Consider the following 18597-nt stretch of genomic DNA (forward strand, 5'->3'; position numbering starts at 1 on the left):
CACGTTAAATAGAAATGCCTTTTCTTGTCCGTGTCTGCGGACAAGAATAGGACATGTTCTATTTGTTTGTGGAACGGAAGTGTCATCCGCATTTTTTGCAGCCCCATTGAAAACGAATGGGTCAGGATCCGTTCCGGAATGTTGCGGAACGGATCCGGACCCATTTTGCGGACGTGTGAATGGACCCTGAGACGAGAAAAACTGCAGCAAGAAGCACACATGCGGTGGGCAGCATCTTACCCCAGTGATATCATCTGTCTTTTAAGAAGAGGTTGTTTTAATCTGGTCATTTGATCAATAGATTACATGGACCCCAATGTAGCAACAAAAGAAAAAACACCTTCTTGGCATAATACAATGCTCCCCGGTTACGTAGACGGTAAAAGTGGAATGGTTCTGCTTTAATTAATAATGATTGTGTGTAATCTCTTTCTCTGCAGAGTACATCTTGTGGGAGTGTAGCAGTGAGGATGATGATGACAGTCTCTGGTCTACAGCAGTCACATTTATCACCTTATTTCTAATCAGTTTCCTTTATAGTGCAACCATCACAATTGTAAAGGTAAGTGAAATTTTGCTTCTAGTAGTAATCTAAAACTTTACTAGATAACATACAGGCTTAAGGAGCAGGGGTAAACGAGTACAAACACCACAAAAGTTCTCATTGATGCGTTAGCTTTTTGGAGTTATCTTGTAGCTTTAGTAGGTGTGCCCACTTTCGCTACTGTAACAATCAACATGGCGGACTGGTTACGGAATTCAGCTTTATTTCACACAATGTTGCAGTCAAATGTTCTTTGTGTATAGCTATCTCCAATCAGGGCCGGTGCTACCATAAGGCAGACCAAGCGGCCGCCTTAGGGCGCACCTTGGGGGAGGGCGTAAAAATGTGACATGGAGGGGGAGAAATGTGACATGGGGGTCTGATGGCTGACATTGGGGGCTGATGGCTGGGGGATGATGTCTGACATGGGGTTCTGATCTGAGGTCTGATTAACATTGGGGGTCTGATTGGGGCTGTGAGCTGAGGTCTGATTAACATTGGGGGTCCGATTGCTGGTCTGACCTGAGGTGTAATGGAAACCTTGGTGTGTCTTAGAGGGCGAAAAATATGGTCCTTAAACCAGCCATTGTCTGAAGCAGAGAGAAGATACCAGGACCACAGAGAGGAGAAGCATGGGGGGAGGGGGGCGCCAAAATGTAGCTTCGCTTGTGTTGTCAAAAATCCTTGCACCGGCCCTGTCTCCAATATTCCTATTGCGTCAGGTTGGTCAGTACATCTTATGATCAGTATCACTGCAGTATGTTCATGCTGAAGACTTTCTGAAGATGCAGGTTGTCCAAGCTAACAGCACAATTCGTTTAGGCTGCTTTCACATCTGTGTTGTGCTGTCCCGTTTTGAGATCCGACACAGGGTCTCTAAATCGCAGCACATCGCTTCAGTTTTGTCCTCATTCATTGTCAATGTGGACAAAACTGAACAAACCGAAACGGAGTGCACCAGAATCTTCAGTTTTGAAATAATACAACCAGGTCTGTTCTGAGCGGATGCGGCCGGCTGTATTATTATAACGAAATCATTTTGCTTTGGTTTTGAGATCCCATGCCAGATCTCAAAACCAAACAGCGAACACACAGATGTGAAAGTAGTCTTAACTGACAAAATTCTTATCAAAAATCTCATTGCACATTCTGGGTTCACCTTAACCAGTTCCCGGCATTTGATGTACTACTAAGTCACAGTGGAAAGTGACTTCCCGCAAATTGATGTAGCAGTACTTAATGAATACCAGGCAAGCACCAAAGCTGTGTGTGCCCGATCAATGCAGGAGCCCGGATGTGATCGATAGTTAGGACCCTGCTGTATCCGTCGGCATCACTGTAAACGCCAATACGACAGATTAACCCTGCAATCAACACTGACCGCAGCTTATAAGAGGATCACAGAGGGAGGGGGCTCCCTCTGCCTCTCAATCGGCCCTCTGCGCTGTGGTGATAGGGGGCCGATGGGTTTCCTTACAAAGGCCTCAGGGTTTCCCATGTATGGAAGCCTGTGAGGCTCAGCCCCCAGGCTGGGTCTCACAGGCACACTGTCAGCGTGAAACTGGCGGTTTCAATGTTGTACAATGCAGCATGTATTGTACTACATTGAAACAGGGATCAGACCCTGAAATTTTGACATCCCTGTACTGGGACAAAAATTAAATGTGAAAAAAGTGCTTTATAAAAATAAAAAAAAGCCTCTTTGCCTTCATCAAGCCATTTTTAATAAAAAATAAAAATAGAAATTCAATAAAAGTAGACATATTAGATATCGCTCCATCCGTAACGAGCGGCTCTATAAAGATATCACATGACCTACCCCAGCAGGTTAATGTCGTAAATGCCTTAAAAAAATTATTAAATAAATACTGTGCCAAAAGAGCCATTTTTTTGTCAGCTTGTAATATTAAACGATCAAAAAAATTGCCTACTTACTCAAAAATATGACTAATATAAAAGTCAAAACATGATCTATCCTGTCAAGTGAACGCCGTAAAAATTTTTTTAATAAAACTGGGCCAGAACAGCTATTTTTTGTTACTTTGCCTCACAAAAAGCATAATATCGAGCGATCAAAAATCATATGTACCACAAAATAGTACCAATAAAACAGTGACCTTAACAGGGTATTTTCAAAATAGGGTCACTTTTTGGGAGTTTCTACTGTAGGGGTGCGTCAGAGGGGTCTTGAAATGCAACATGGCAACTTAAAATTATCCCAGTGAAATCTGCCCTCCAAAATCTATATGTGGCTCCTTCCCTTCTGTGCCGTGCCTTGTGCCCATACAGCTTTTTATGACCATATATGGGGTGTTTTTGTAAACTGCAGAATCAGTGTAATAATATCAAGTTTTGTTTTGCTGTTAACCCTTGCTGCCTTAAAGGAAAAAATGGATTAAAATGGAAAATCTGCAAAAAGAAGTAAAATTTTGAAATTTCTCCTCTATTTTCCTATTTTAATACTTGTGGAACACCTAAAGGGTTAACAAAGTTGTAAAATCATATTTGAATAACTTGGGAGGTGTAGTTTCTAAAATGGGGTCACTTATTGGTGGTTTTTATTATGTAACCCCCACAAAGTAAAGCGGGTTTTGGAAATTTTCTTACAAATTTGAAAAATTGCATCTAAAATTGCAATCCATCTAACATCCCCAAAAAAAATGAAATAAATTACATTTGCAAAATGATGCCAATGTAAAGTAGACATATGGGAAATATAAAGTAATTACTTTTTTATGAGGTATCACTATCTGTCTTAAAAGCAGAGAAATTTAAATTTTTAAAGGTGAAATATATCAACTCAAATTTACCACTTTCATGAAGTACAATGTGTCACAAGAAAACAATCCCAGAATGGGTTTGATAAGTAAAAAGCGTTCCAAAATAATTACTACATAAAGTAACAAATGTCAGATTTGCAAAAATTGGCCTGGTCAGGATGGTGAAAACTGGCCAATGGTGGAAGTTTTCCAGGATCCTATCGGTTTTTGCCTAGCCATTCTAGCATGTTTGACCTAACACAAGAATCATACTCACCTAGTCCCCGCCACACTGGACCTGCACCCTGGCCCAAAAGTGACACATCATTGCTGGATCATGTGCAACAAAGGGGCACGTCTCCACTAGCACCAGTCATTGGTGGCAGTGGCAGATGTGACCCCAACCCGGTTGGAAATAAACAAACCTGGGAGCGGAAGATAGCTAAATGTAGCCAGGACACAGAAACCAGGTCAGTATGATTGTTGTATTAGGTAAAAAATGCTAGGGGTGCTAAGAAAAAACCGAGGAGATCCTGGAAAACCTCTTTAATTTTCTGTGTTCCTGTAGAACAAACATTCCCTTTCTCAATTTGTTCTCTGATGGTAAAAAATTTATTTTCACAGGTAAAATGGTTCATATCCAGAATTCTCCAGTTTGACAGACATAATAATGAGCACTTTGTAACAGTCATGGATGCTGTGAGACAGTGAAGACCTAACTGATGTTCAAAACTCCCAAAACAAGACAAACTTAAGGCCTTTTTACACTGGGTGATTATAGCCCGAACAGTCTTTTGTAAGAATGATCCTTCCTGATAATTGCCCTGTATCAAGATGGCAAGAAATCGACCAGGGTACAATAACTTGTGTGTCTGTCATTGACTATCTTTTATATACACATAAAAATTATAATTTGTTGGCAGCAGCGCCTCTTGTGTGCTGCCACTTGTAATGGAATAGAACCGTACAAACCATTACAATAACGTGTGTTCATTTGAACATTTATTTCCAATAATTGCCCTGTGTAAAAGGCTTTTAATGGAGTGGCAACAGACTTGTTATGTATATCATGGTTTGGGGCTCGTTTCAGACTTTTTCATTTTGTGTGTAATAGGACAATTCGTTAGTGAGAATAAACTTAGTTAGGGGCAGTTTTAGAATCATTCTCCAACTTATATACTGTACAGTGGATTTATAATAAAAATTAATTCTAGTTTTGCATTTTTTATATTTGATGAAATAAAAAAATGTATGTTACAACTACATAAACTTTTTTGAGATGACTAACCAAAGTTAAAGTGAAAAACTGTATTTAAGAGGAGTGGTTCTCTTAAGTAGTGTGAACAGTATAGGGGTGGTCTAGTGAAACAGTAACATTTTGGAGAGGTTTAACTAATAAAATATAAATGTCCAGTATATTACAGAATCTGCAATGGAATTTTCACTCAACATGGATCCTCTCGTTTTAAATATACGCCTTCGCATTGTCAGTATTTGGTCAGAAATTGATCAAACACAGTAGTGGGACCAAAACAGAGATGACATGCGAAGGAAATGTTTGCATGTCTTCTCTGTTTTGGACCCATTCCTGCTTTTGGCTTCCAAATCATGATCAAATCCTGATGCAAAATACTGACTGTGTGATAGAAGCCTAATGCTCAATTTACATGAGTTTTGGCCATTTACATCTGACATCGGTTTTACTCAGATGGAAAAGAAGTTCTGCATGCAGGACTTTAATGGCCCCTATCACATGCTCAGTATTTGGTCAGTACTTTTTGCGTCAGTATTTGGTGAATATTGGTAAAGGAAATAATTGCATGTCGTCTGTGTTTTGGACCCACTCCTGCTTTTGGATTTCAAATCATGATCAAATCCTGATTCAAAATACTGACCATGTGATAGAGGTCTTATAGATGCTCCAAATACAGAATCTGTTCTGTTTTTCATTTTTCGGTTCTTCTGATGGATCAGGAAAACTGTGAAATAAACTGTGATGTCAACAAGGCCAAACAGGGACACTATTGTCCCCAAAACAGACTGGTGAGGGTGGCAACAGCATAAGGAGTCAACACAGTGGCCCAGTCACAGAGTGGTGAGCGTGACAACAGCATGAGGAGTTAACACAGTGGCCCAGTCAACTAGTAGGGAGGGTGGCAACAGCATGAGGAGTCAACACAATGGTCCAGTCACAGAGTGGTTAGGGTGGAAACAGCATGAGAAGTCAACATAGTGGCCCAATCGCAGAGTGGGAGGTGGGGGGCATCAACAGTGGCAGCAAAAGCACAAGGCAGTAGGAAAAGATGGCAGCAGAGACAGCAGGTGTGTGGCATCAGATGGGTGGCAGCATCAGAATAGTGGCTGAAGCAGGTGGCCAGAAGTAACGGCCATTTTCACAATGTTCTGGTGTGGCAGCACACTGCAGCCAGAACATTATTGCCAGAATGATCTAGTCTGATGCATCAGATACTGGTGTGTGGATATCCTGGCTGATCCACACCTGATTCATCTTTATAAAGGTTAAACTGTCAACATTTTGTGTTGAAAGGCAAGTTCTCTTTGGGGTAACTATGCCATCCATCACACTAAATACACGCTCTGATGCCACACTACTGGCTGGACAGAAAAGCTTGTTGAGGTCAAACTCAGCCAGTTGTGCCACAATTCAAGTTTGGCTGTGCAGTAGTCCAGGAGATTTTGGATCTGGGTTGACAATGTGCATTGCAAGTATACCATCACCTGCTGGTTCAGGTTCTGCTCCATGTCCTGCTCCTGCTGGCTGTTTTCTTCAGTTGGCGGGTGAAGAAATGTGCTGTTCAGAGACTGGAGACTCAAATTACTGTTGATGCTGCTGGTGCTGCTCCTGCGCCCACCCCACCCCACCCCACCCTTCAGCAGTCATGGCAGTGGAGGATGAGAGCAGAGGGTCCCCGGGTCATACCTTTGTGAGAATGGCCAATGGCGCACACTTATCATCCCCTTGGCAAGTATAAAAAAGGCCCCCATTTTGGACCGGTAGCGTGAGTCTAACATCGTGGAGAGCCAGTAGTCATCCCTCTGCCAAATGATGATAATGCAGCTGTCACTACACAAGCAAGTCAGCATGCATCTGGCAATTGGCGCAAGGGACTTGGAGGGACTTTCTGCCTCCATCTCCACTGCATACTGCCACAGTCTGCTGGGGTCATCTGTCTGATTTTCTTCATTACCCTCCAGCTCCTCTCCTGTCACTTGTGCAGTTGAACCACCTATTTCTATATACATTTCCTGTGCGTTAATGTCCTCCTCCTCCGCCAGTTCAGCCCCCAAAAGACTCAGGTGGCCGTGAAATGTAGGGTCCAGGTCTCCTCTTCAGCCAGATTTATCAACATCTGCTCCAGAATGTGAAGGAGCAGAATGACATCATTCATCCCGTAGTCTTGGGGACTGACAAATAAAGTGGCCTCCTCAAAGGGCCTGAGCAAACAGTAGGCATCACACATGAAGTGACACTGGGTAACATAGAAGTTACACAGGGAGTACCGCCACCATCATCAAGAAATCATTCACAGCCTTCCTCTGCTCATATAGTTGGTCCAACATGTGGAGGGTGGAGTTCCAACGTGTAGAAACATCGCATATGAGGCGATGTTGGGGAACACTATTCTGCCTTTGCAGCTCAAAGAGAGTGGGTATTGTACTTTAACAGTGGCTGAAGTGCATGCACAGTTTCCTGGCCATTTTCAAGACGTCTTGCAGTTGGGTGGAAGACTTTAGGAACCGGGTTACAACCATTTTAAAGACGTGCACCATGTAGGGCGCATGGGTCAGCACTCCTTGACGCGGCGCTGATAAAATGATCTTCCCATTGGTGACCATGATTCTGATCTTCAGTTGGCAAGGAGACAGACAGGATTCAATGCAAAGCATTTCATCTCCGATGTGACTCCGTTCACCCAGGCTGGCCAGGAGCAGAACACAGTGACACCACCACGCTCTGCATAGATGGTATGCTGGAGGACCACTCAGAACTGCACCTGCAGTGGAGGCTGAGGACAAGGTGGAGGATGAGGAGGCAGATAAGGACACTGGCAACGGAATCACAGCATGAGAATGTGGAGGCAGTATTTCCATCACCTGGCTAAGTTGCTGGTGTGCCTGGGCAGGAACCACATTTACCCAGTGGGCTGTAAAGGACATATATTGTCCTTGACCATAGTTACAGCTCCACACGATGGCATTGCCGTGAACTGTACCAGACACCGACAGGCTCAAGGACTGGCCTACCTTCTGCTCAATATATGTGTGCAGGGATGGTACAGCTTTTTTAGAGAAGTAATGATGGCTTGGGACTCTTCACTTTGGCTCTGCCCAAGCCATCAGTTCTCTGGAATGGGTAGAGTCAACCACATGGAAAGGGAGGGACTGTAGAATCAGCAATGTGCCAAGCAGCACGTTCAGCTTCTGCACCGCTGGATGAGTGCACGCATACTGTTGTCTTTTTGCGATTGCCTCGGTGACTGATTCCTGGCGAAATGCATGACAAGAAGTAGGACCAGTAGACAATAGGAAGAAAACACAGTTCCCTTCTGCTGAGGTGGTTGAACCTTGACTGCTGTAGAAGAGGTGCAGCCTGCTGGGAGATGCAGCGGTTGCTGTGTCAGGCCATACCACTATATTAGTGCCATAGTGTTAGCCCAGCGGTCCGTGCTGGCGCTGCTGCCCCTACCCACGGGCATGGGCACCAGGCTCCCTCTTTCCCTCCTGCTGCCATGCGATGTGCTGATAAGCGTAGGCAGCAGGTAGCTTAACTCTTGTATCTGTGCTCCATGCAAGAGCTTACTTCCTGCTTGAGTCCTGATCTGGTTTGTTAGGGCTTGCATGGGTGTGTCTCTCCTCCCTTGTGAGGCAGCACGTACACGCCCTTTGTCTCCCCAGCCTATGGCTGGATTGCAGGAAGTATTTAAAGGCACTTCCTGCCCCAGGAAGATGCCTGAGCAATTCATGGTCACTAGTTTGTCTAGTTCCTAGTGTGAAGGTGTTTTTGGAGTTCTGCTTTTCTGTGTACCGCACCCTGCTTTTGGATTTATCGGATTTTGCTTGTTGCCGTCTGCCTCTGACCTTGGACTTCTTTTATGGACTTTTCTTGATCGCTGCCTTCCCTGACTTTGGACTTCCCCTCAGTGCTTGTACCAATATCTTTTACCCCTGGTTAGCTTCCACTGACTTGGGGACTGCTCCAGAGTGGCACCTGGCAACTACCCCAATGGCTCAAGCCTATCCTCACCATCAGAGGCTCTAATGAAGACCAGGTAGTTGCTTAGTCACGCCCCTCCAGAGTATAGCCAGTCAGTGGCGCAGTGGGTCCACACCTGCTTGCATAACACACAGTTTTCCCAGGCCACTTTATGGTGACACTCCATGTGTTGATTGGCAACATTGGCACTCTGGCCATGCTTCACCTTCTGGCCACAGATCCTACATAAGGCCACACTGACGTCCTCCGATAGCTTGATGAAAAATTTCCACTTCGGCGGGTATGGCATTTTCTCACCACCACTGTGTGGTGACTGCCTGCCATGCACTGCTAGTTCTTTCCTGACAAGTAGGCTCCTGAGTAGCAGACAGAGTTATCCGGGCACGTTTGGCTCCAGGTCTCACACCGATGCCACCCTGCTGGCTCACGACCATGCTTGCACCCTGCTGGCTCAGCCGCACGCTGCTGCTGTCTCACAGGCAAGTTGCCACCATCACCCCTGATGATGAAGCCCCCTATTCACCCGACTCCCACATGCAATCAGTTATATCATCATCCACTACTGTCTGCTCCTCACTTATGTCATCCTCACCAGTCTCATGGCCGCTTCCCTGACCGCTCACAACATCTGCTCCCACAAGACTCTGGAAGCTGCAGAGTTCTCCAAATCTGGGTTGGGCAGTAGCTGCTGGCAACAAAACGGAGCAGAGCCAGTAGCATACATTACTTCCCAAGAAGAAGGAGCAGAAAAAAAAAGAGGCAGGTTCAGGACAGGAGAGGGCACAAAGATTGTTCCTTGGCCATGTCAACTAAGTGTGGTGTCATAGGAATCAACTGACTCCTGGCTGTAGGTATCTGATGTCAGTTGAGATGATGTTGAAGACCAAGTCAACCATTCAAGGATAGCTGAATTGCTGGTCAAAACATGACAGCTGGATGACAGTGGCAGCTCTGGCCTGTTGCTGCAGCTGTTTCTACCCCCCAACCCCTTTTTCTGCTGCTACTTCTGCTGGCTACAGCAACATTTTTGCCACTGCCCTTTCCCTCGGAGGGCCTTGGCACCTGTCTGTTGGACATACTGTACAGTAACAGGAACTGTATATGTAAAATAAGTTGTTCAAAGTCAATGTGGACACCTTAATAACAGTAGTATTACACAGCTTATTCCCCCTAATTTGAGAATCAAGGCCTAATGGGATTGCTTATTTAATAAACAAGGTGGGCACCCCAGTAACAGTAAAAATAGACAGCTTATCCACCCCAATTTGAGAACCAATGCCTAATGTTATTTCTTATCAATTTAACAAGGTGGAAACCCCAATAACAGCTACATTACACAGCCTATTCGCCTTAATCAAGGCCTAATGGAATTATTTATCTATAAAACAAGGTGGAAACCCCAATAACAGATAAATTACACTAATTATTCATGAAACAAGGTATGAATCTATGAAACAAGGTGGGCACCCCAATAACAGTAGTATTCAACAGCTTATTCATCCTAATTTGAGAATTAGGGCCTAATGGAATTGTTTATCTATAAATCAAGGTGGAAGCCTCCAATAACAGTTAAATTACACTACTTATTCACAATTTGAGATTCAAGGTGTAAACTTCTGTTTTCAAGTTCTGCGTACAAGGTTCGGGTTCGGATTATCTATGAATTCCGTTATGGATTCCGCTACCATGGACCAAATGCTACAGCCCCGGCCTTATTTGCAAAACCTTATCTGCATAAAAATGTAAAAAAAAAAAAGCATTTCTCAGAATTAGAGAACTGGATGGACGCATGGCAGTATGCTTATTTTGAAACTGATTTTTGAGGTGACAGACTCCCTTTAAGTGTGTGTGTGCACATGTATATGTGCAGGCCTACACTTTTTCTTTGCTGGATGTGTAGTACCCCAGAGTGGTATTACGATTCTTGCACCCTGCTACTGTCTTTAACTGCTAACCACAATGTCATCTGTGTATTTATTCCAGGTCCTTTGTCAATGTGCATTAATAATATTGCTGTGAAACTGTTATGTTCATGTACTGTGCCTGGTTTGCCAGCAGGTGGCAGTGTATATGGCAGAAAGAGATCCTTAGATAGAATGGAACTTACCATTCCATTCTCTCCCTTTTGGGCAGAAGTTGGCCAGTCATGTTTTCTACCAAAGGGAGGGGTTGCAGTTCTAGTTGATTCCAGTCTAGACAATGGAGCTGAAAAGACGTACCATGATGTGGCAGCTAGGGGGGGGGGCGTCTGCTATAGCAGGAGTCTCTCCAGAGGGAAGCAGCTCATAGAGCACCATGACTCCTTAAAGATTTACAGGCAGAATATTGCAAGGGGGTCAACAGCCAAAGGCACCCTACTCCACAGATAGAGAACAGACCAAAAGTCCAGCTGCCAGAATAGAGCCAAGTTTAGCACAGCAGAGAGAGAAAGCAGGGCTCTCAAGGTTGCCTGCCAGTTTATGCCAAAGCCTGCTGGAACCAAGAGAAAGCCTGAATATAGATACAAGTCGATGCAAGTAAAGCTGTTGAACTTTATAAAGGTCTGGACTCGATTTATTTTCCATTTCCACCATTACTAATCCCATTTATTGCTTCAGAGCCAAGGCCTGGGGAGCGACAGTATCCAGGTAGGAGCACCGTGACAAACAGACTGTTAAGGCCACACCACACCACTCGGCATTCCTATAGACCGGGGAAACAATCGGTCCAGGGGGGAGGCACGTTCAGATGTGATATGCAGCACTCTAATGCAGCCAAGTGCTCCAATAGTTGAGCAACTTGACAACCACTGTCTATATAACTCCTTCAAGATATATTCATATATTCATGATTGCTCCCTGAGATCATTTTTTGGAGATGTTTGGCATTACATTATAGTAAACTCGATTTGAAGAATCTTATTTACACAACTGAAGTAAAGATAACCAAGTTCTTGATGTCTGGTTGAACTATCTGATATTGTTTTCCACAGAAATACATCCAGGTACCTTCTTTTTAAACTTTTTTTTCTTCTTTACAGGCACCAAAAATGATGAATGTATTCAAGTTTTCCATAAGGAGGAATTGTTGCATTGTTGTACAGTTGTCTAACTAACCTTGCCACCTGCTCTCTTGGTTACGTCTCCCACAATCACCTTCAAAGGTGGCATTGCACCAGCCGATTGTTGGGCAGATAACTGCTGACAAGTATTCGTAGGAACGCTTGTTAGCGATGATCTGCAAATTACTCAATGAACAAGCAAGCGCTCCTTCATCTGACAATTGGAATCTTTCAGCAAGTTTAAAAATCATTGCTCGCCAGCGGCAGATTGTGCTGTGTAATCACGATCTGCTGCCTGCAAACAATAATTCAGAATGGGGATGAATGATGGCATTAGCCATCGCTCCTCCCCATACTTTGTAGATCACTGCAAGTAATATACTTAGTCGTAATGACACCTCAGCACACGTCTAATTTGAATGGCTTTTGTGGGTGCTCGTCTCTTGTTACCTCCTTCCACCCGCGGAGTGAGATTGTAGCTTTAAATAAGTTTTTCAGAAACAGCACACCGATGTAGTTTGTAATTCAACCTTTATTTACCAGTGGTATATTCTCAAGTTATTTTATGACATTTATTGCTGTCTGCAACGTTTCGGGCCCATTTGGTGCTCTTTGTCAAGCTGGATGGCCGGTCTGTGTTTCCACTGCAAGTAATATAACCACTACACCTATTAGATATAGTTATATAAAGCTAAAGTGCCATGCATAATGCTATACTGTAAACCTCGCCAATTAAATGTGCACGACAAGAAAAGTTGTATGAAAATAATTAACTCCTTTATTAATACATATAATGACATATACATGAGCGATAAAATACACAGGACAAAAAATAGGGACCCAAATACCTAGAGAAACAATGAGATAAAAATGGGAAGGGGATGAAAGCAAGTTGTAAGGTATACGTAACGTGCGTCGGGTGTCTGGGACCTTACCTGGTTAGTATACCTTACAACCTGCTTCCCTCCATACTATTGATCTGCACTTGGCACTTTATATACCATGCTGCTGATGTTTGCTATACCTTACTATTGTGACGCTGTCGTATATATGGTGGTATAAGCATCTGCTTGAGCATGTTTGTATGAGGATAGCATTTTTATCTCATTGTTTCTCTAGGTATTTGGGTCCCTATTTTTTGTCCTGTGTATTTTATCGCTCATGTATATGTCATTATATGAATTAATAAAGGAGTTAAGTAATATAACCAGTCTCCTCTTGACAATCGCCTGTAAAAGCTGCAGGTCTGATACAGCCTTAAAGCGGTTGTCTCACATCAGCAAATGGCATTTATCATGTAGAGAAAGTTAATACAAGACACTTACTAATGTATTGTGAGTGTCCATATTGCCTCCTTTGCTGGCTAGATGAATTTTTTTTGTATAGCACAAATTAAAGGAATCCGCAGCACTCTGCATTTTGCAAAAAAAATCAGGTGTATTTATTTAGCTAAGTAGCATACAATTGCGACGTTTCAGGTGTTTACTGCAGCGGGTGGCATAGTTGCCTCAAAGAGAGCTCGCCTTTCAACACAAAATGCTGAGGGACTAACCTTTATAAAGATTAATCAGGCCTCGATCAACCAGGATTTCCAGACATTGGTGTCTGATCATTCTGGCAGTAATGATCTTACCATAGTGTACTGCCACACTAGAACATTATGATGAATGGCATGTTACTTCTGCCCAAGTGCTGCTGCCACTATTCTGATGCTGTCACCCTAGAAAACCTACACAATAAAAAAAAAGCCAATACATAACATAATTCTATATTCTTTATACAAAAAATTAAAAGGTCACTAAAATCACATGATATAAGGAGAGGTGACAGAAATTCCGCCATCCAAGACCTACACAGGACACATGGGCTGTATACAGCTGTAACTAGTAGCAGGGACACTGGCGCCGAATACATAATTTCCATAATACAACATCTATATATAAATCGTAACTCAAACACGTATGTACCAGTGGCCAATAACACCAAAAGAAGATATCTATAACTCACCCATAAAGTACGTGTGGCCAGGGATGGCGGTACCCCCACGCGCGTTTTGGTGTGCCTACGTCCGGGGGTCACCCGCCTGACGCCACATGCCTGCTGCCTCTACTGCCATCTGCCCCTACTGAGATATGCCACCATGTTGTGCCATTACTGCCACTGCTGTTGACCCCCCTCCCCCCGACTCTGTTCTGGGGCCACTACTGTGCTTCTTCATGTTGTTGCTACCCTCCCAACTCTGTTACAGGGCCACTGTTGTGACTCTTCATGCTGTTGCTACCCTCACCAGTCTGTTACGGGGCCACTAGTGTCCCTGTTTGGCCGTGTTGACATCACCATTTAATTTTCCATTCCATTCTTCTGATCCATCAAAAAAGTTTGATCATCCAGAAGGCCTCTATCACATGGTCAGTATTTTGCATCAGGATTTCATCAGGTTTGGAACCTAAAATTAGCTCATCACTAATGTGTATTTTACAAATAAAAACAGGCATGGGTGGGATTAAGGGCTCATGCAGACAGCCATTGCCGTTTTTGAGGTCCACAAATTGCAGATCCGCAAAACATGGACATCGGCTGCATGTGTTCTGTATTTTGCGGAACAGAATGTCCTGCCCTCTATAGAAGTGTCCTATCCAAGAATAGAACATGTTCTATTTGTTTGTAGGGCCGCAGAACTTAAATTCGGGTGTGCTGTCTGCATCTCTTCTTGTGGCCCCATTGAAGTGAATGGGTCCACATCTGACCTGCAAAAAATGCGGATCGGATGCGGACCAAAAATACGTTTGTGTGCATGAGCCCTAAGAGGAAGCCTGAGCCAGAGGAGAACATCAGATGTTTTTTAGTGCAGAATGATAGCACTATCATCTTCAAGCAGTTGAATACTTTTTGCCACCCTTTGGACAACCACATCTTCTGGGTATTTACGTGCAAACAAATAAACAAAACAGGAAATGCAGTTTCTGAGTGTGTTTGTATCAAGTTACTCATTCTTGTAGGACCAACTCACAGGTTGACACATAACAAAAAGCAGCCCTGGACTCTGAGATCATATTGACTTTCATAGTGTGAGTGTTTTGACATTGTCTCCATTACACTTTAAACGTAAGTAGAACCAATCTCATGATCTTTTCTATTAAGTCCTGTTTCTCAGGGAATTACATACATTCCACCGATATCTTGCACACACAAATCTCATATTTCTGTTGTTTTTTAGTGCTCTATGTATGTATTGATTTGTATATTGAATTGTATTAATGAATATTTTATGGAAATGATTGAACATACTTTAATGGGTTATGTCTATAACAAACTTATGAGGTTACACCTGTACAAAATAGACATGGCTTCATGCATCCAAGACCAAGATTGGGTTCATATAGTTGTTAATTCTTTTCCGTGAAAATGTATAGCAAGGATAGCAGGGTGCCATGTTAGCTAAAATAATTTTCTCCATTACATTTTAAATGTAAGTAGGACCAACCTCATGAGCTCTTCTATTAAGACCTTTTTCTCAGTAATTTACATACATCCCACCGGTCCCTTATATTTGTATAGCCTTTGAAAGTATATTGTATTGTATTAATGCATATTTTATGAAAGAAACTGACCATATGTTGATGGGTTATGTCTATAACAAACTTATGAGGTAGCACCTGTACAAAATAGACATGGCTTCATGCATCCAAGACCAAGATGGGGTTCATATAGTAGCTAGTTACTTCTTTTCAGTGCAAATGTACAGCAAAAATAGCACAGTTCCATGTTAACCAGAAAAATCGATGATTTTAAATACTTTTGTGTTAAAAGCAGCAAAAGTATCATAGCATTGATACCTTTACTGTAAAAAAGGCAGAATCTCTACAACCCAGGAGAAGTTACATAGGCACACAAAGAAGAAGCTGGATTCACCTGTGTGGAGCACGTCTCTGGACCAGACCACAGTATGACAAGACTTCAAAGTCTTAATATTGAAAGGTAATTTTAAGAACTGATAACTGAATTCCAGTCATTGACACAAGACTTAGTTTAACACCTACTACATGGACACACTGACTCCTGATCTTCTACTAAGGGCTCATGCACACGAACATATTTTTTTACTGTGTCCGTTCCATTTGCAGACTATATGAGGAACCGTTAATTTCAATGGGTCCGCAAAAAAAAAAACACAGCTGTTCCGTTCCTCAAAATACAAAATGCACACGGACGTCATCTGTATTTTTTGTGGATCCGTGTTTTGCTGACCGCAAAATACATACGGTCGTGTGCATGAGCCCTAAGTCTTAACCCCAATTGCCTGTCCATCCATAACAAAATTTTTAGTTTTATTGACTTATCTTTCATGATGTATCATCCCATGAACAAATGTCTGTAATATCCTTATATGCTGTGCTTTTCTTTCAGTCATTCATTCGTGAACCTCCCTGATGAAGCTGCTCTGAGAGCTTACACATGTATTTTTCTGGTTAGCTAGTAAAGGTATAGCTGCTATATTTTTTTTAGCACAAAAAGTATTTTACATCCCATAGTTTGCAGTCCAAAGATAGGAACTTTGAGCTACTACACAAAACCAAGTTCAATGAGTTCAGCTACATACAGCTTTAGTGTAGGATGCAGAAAACTATTATCAAAGCTGGTGTAAAGGAAAACTGGCTTAGTTGCCCATAGCAGCCAATCAGATCCCACCTTACGTTTTTCAGAGCTTCTTGGAAAAATTATCGGTGGAATCAGATTCATTGCTATAGGCAAGTAAGCCAATTTTCCTTAATATCCGTTTTGATAAATCTCCCCCATCCCAGGGTATGATCATAGCTTTGGTTACTTTGATGTAATGTATTTAAATAGTGGGTACTTGGCTAAGAAACTATGAAAAATGGGCCAGATTTTGTTGCAGAAAATATCTCCACCTGAAAATCAGTTTCATTTATTTCCATGGAACTTATTTTCAGTTGCAGACATTTTTTGGAACAAAATCTGTCAAGTGAAGGCACCCTTAGTTATAAACTAGATTGAAAAAAGTTGTGGCACACACCTCTTATTCACTGAATTCAGGTATTCCATTCAGTCCCATTGCCACAGGTCTATAAAAGCTATCACCTTGCCATGCAGTCTGCTTTTACTAACATTTGTAAAGGATTGGGTCATTCTAAGGTTCTCACTGTGGTACTGCAATAAGATGCCACCATTACCACAAGTCAGTTTGTGAAGTTTCTTCCTTCCTAGCTATTCCACCACAAATGTGAATGGTGTTATTACAAAGTGGAAGCATTAGGAACTTGAGCAATCATGAAGTGGCAGACCATGTAAAGTTACAGAGTTGTATAGTGCATAAAGGTCACCAATGTTCTGCTGGCTCAATAACTGCAGGGTCCAAACCTGCTCTAGCATTACCATCAGCACAAACACTGTGAACCAGAAGCTTCATGGCATTGGTCTTTATGAGCGAGCAGCTTCATGCTAGCCCTAGATGACCCAGCACAATAGCAAGCGTCGGATGGAGAGGTGTAAAGCATGCTGCCTACTGGGCTCTGGAGCAGTGGAAATGTGTCCTTTAGTCATGAATCACCCTGACAGTCAAGTCTGGGGTTGAGCCCACAAAATCTATTCTAGATGAATGGGCAAAAAATCCTACAGACGCACCCCAAAATCTTGTAGAAAGTCTTCTAGAAGAGTGGAAGCTACAATATTTTAGCTCCAAAAGGGGGACCAAGCTCCTGTAGGTGTAATGTGTAAGTGTCCCAACATCAGCCAATAAAAAGGCATATACTGCATTACTGCAGTGTTATTGTTTTTGTAGTACTGAATAGCACAGCAGTCTGCATTTTTGAGTATTCTTGACTTATTTTGGATTAGTTTGACCCATTGAATTGGCAATTCATAGCATACATTAAATGTATAAACATATACTTCTTTGTAGCCCACAAACTTGGTGTGGAACAAACCTTTGTATTAATATTGCTTGGGAATCACTGAAAAATGTTTCCACTCTTAGACGACCACTAATGCCATCGCTGCCTTATAGGGATTTACTGGGAGTCATCAGTATCTGATCGGTGTAGGTCCGAGACCCAGGAACCCCGATCATCATTTGTTTCAGAAAGCAGCAGTGCTTGCAGTAGCACCGTGGCCTTCTCGCAACTTTCCATTGCCATTTGTTCATGTCATGTGTTCATTGGTCACATGGCCTATGAGCAACTTAGCCCCATTAAAGTGAACTGGGCTGAGCTGCGATGCCAAGAATGGCTGTTATACAATGTACCGTGCTGTGCTTGATGAGCAGGGGGAAGGCTGTGATGCTCGCAGCGTCTTCTCAAACAGCTGATCAGCGGGGGTCCGAGTGTCGGGCCACCACCGATCAGATACTGAGGAAAAGTCAGCGGTATAAAACTCCTGGTAAACCCCTTTAAAGAAGCTTAGTGTAGTGATGGGTAAAACATTTCCTAATTTTTGTCCAGTGCTATAGATTGGCTACTATATGTTTATGGCTTTGTAAATTATTTTTGTGCAGCATAAAATCGGTTTGCCTTCTTTTTGATAAAAGCCAGGTCCTGTACCTGTGTTCTAGGGAAGCCCTGATCAGGACTCAAGGAACCACAGGGCTTAGTGTGTTATGTACTGAATGTACTAATGTTTCTATAAGTAATATCAGGAAGTATTACTTTACTGAGAGAGTAGTGGATGCATGGAATAGCCTTCCTGGGGAAGTGGTAGCTGCAAATACAGTGGAGGAGTTTAAGCATGCATGGGATAGGCATAAGGCCATCCTTCATATAAGATAGGGCCAGGGGCTATCCATAGTACTTAGTATATTGGGCAGACTAGATGGGCCAAATGGTTCTTATCTGCCGACACATTCTGTTTCTATGTTTCTTATAGTGTGTATTACTACTACAAGCACACTTCTGTATACCATGCCTAGTGTTCAGTGGAATTGGTGTATTTGTGCAGAACAGACAGAGAGTACTGAAATCATTGTCTGTACCAGAAATTATAGTCTAAATATAAAGCACAAGTC

General features: G+C 42.7%; 1 long non-coding RNA gene across 1 annotated transcript; it reads left to right on the top strand.

Moving 5' to 3' along the window:
- The first annotated feature begins 439 nt into the window (after nt 1–439).
- On the top strand, nt 440–4516 carry LOC122923282. The gene is made up of 2 exons (XR_006387260.1): nt 440–562; nt 3928–4516. It is a non-coding gene; the product is annotated as an uncharacterized LOC122923282 (long non-coding RNA).
- The last annotated feature ends 14081 nt before the right edge of the window (nt 4517–18597 follow it).

This window comes from Bufo gargarizans, chromosome 1 (assembly GCF_014858855.1).
Source record: "Bufo gargarizans isolate SCDJY-AF-19 chromosome 1, ASM1485885v1, whole genome shotgun sequence".
In the NCBI taxonomy this organism is placed as follows: Eukaryota; Metazoa; Chordata; class Amphibia; order Anura; family Bufonidae; genus Bufo; species Bufo gargarizans.